Source organism: Cricetulus griseus, chromosome 2, assembly GCF_003668045.3.
Source record: "Cricetulus griseus strain 17A/GY chromosome 2, alternate assembly CriGri-PICRH-1.0, whole genome shotgun sequence".
In the NCBI taxonomy this organism is placed as follows: Eukaryota; Metazoa; Chordata; class Mammalia; order Rodentia; family Cricetidae; genus Cricetulus; species Cricetulus griseus.
The window spans coordinates 276,805,945-276,807,110 of record NC_048595.1 but is presented as its reverse complement, the minus strand read 5'-3'; the positions used below and the strand labels follow the sequence as shown (position 1 = coordinate 276,807,110).

General features: G+C 43.2%; 1 non-coding gene across 1 annotated transcript; it reads left to right on the top strand.

Annotated features, from left to right (window-relative positions):
- Positions 1–300: 300 nt before the first annotated feature.
- Positions 301–426, top strand: LOC113834258. Its single transcript, XR_003482658.1, has one exon. It is a non-coding gene; the product is annotated as a small nucleolar RNA SNORA31 (small nucleolar RNA).
- Positions 427–1,166: the final 740 nt, after the last annotated feature.

The window sequence follows — 1,166 nt, the reverse complement described above, 5'->3', positions numbered from 1 at the left end:
AGAGACAGAGAGAGAACAAGAAAGAGAGAGAAAGAGAGAGAAAGACACACACACACACACACACACACAGAGAGAGAGAGAGAGAGAGAGAGAGAGAGAGAGAGAGAGAGAGAGAGAATCTTACTGCATTCTGAAGCCGAAGCTGGCATAGAACTCACTGTGTAACTGATGCTGGCCTCAAATTTGCTGTGATCTTTCTGTCTTAGGCTCCTAAATATTGAGGTGGTATATGTATATGACTGCTCCTGGCTATAGAAAGTAATCCCTCAAACTTTCTAGCAAAAAAAAAATGACATGCACCTGCTTCCACTGATAGACCTTGAACAGTTCATGACTATCTTCTGGTTTGCACTAGGATATAAACCAAAATGCTCACTGTGCTTTCTGCCTATCTTTGTGGTCAAGATTGAAGTGGGGAGTACATCTATATGGTTTTAAAAAATAACAGACTCAGAGAAGAAAGGGAACAAAAAAACCCAGACAATATCAAGAGTGACATTTTGTCTTCAATATGATCATAGCATATTAGTAAAAAGAGATCAGAACTAAAGAAAACAATAGAGAACTACCAGCAGATTCCAGGTCTCTTTCGTATTTGCCTTTTCTGTTAAAGAGAGAGAGAGAGAGGACAAAAATAAGAATTATTTGCCATCAGGTGTAATAGGGATCAATCTGGGGAATGGGCAACCAGATATGTTTGGCATTCCTTGGCCTCTGTTAGCCACTGTCTGCAGACCCAGGAAAGGAGCAGATCTCTGCAGAGCGTACAGAGTATTTTTGATGAAGCACTGCAGGAGAGCAGCCTGGGGCAGCTTTGACAGGCTGCCAAACATACAGTTTTATTTTGTCTTTATTGGAAAGGCACTGTTTCTAGAAAAATCATGTCTGGAGTCCTGCTGCCAAACACAGAGGCAACTATGGAAAAGGTGCAACCTGATTTCTGCCAACAGGGAAGTGCTCATTGTCCCCAACTGTTCCCAAAGGACCAGGCTGTCAGCAAAGGTGAGTCAGACATCTCTGCAGCTGAGCTTCAGGATTGTGTAGTGCATCACACCCCTCCCCCAGGATAGCACAACCACCTGCTCTACTGTGTGTTCGTTAGCCTATACACAAACAGCCAAGGTCTCCTTCAAGGCCTCTTCTAAGTAGAAATGGCATCAGAGAAG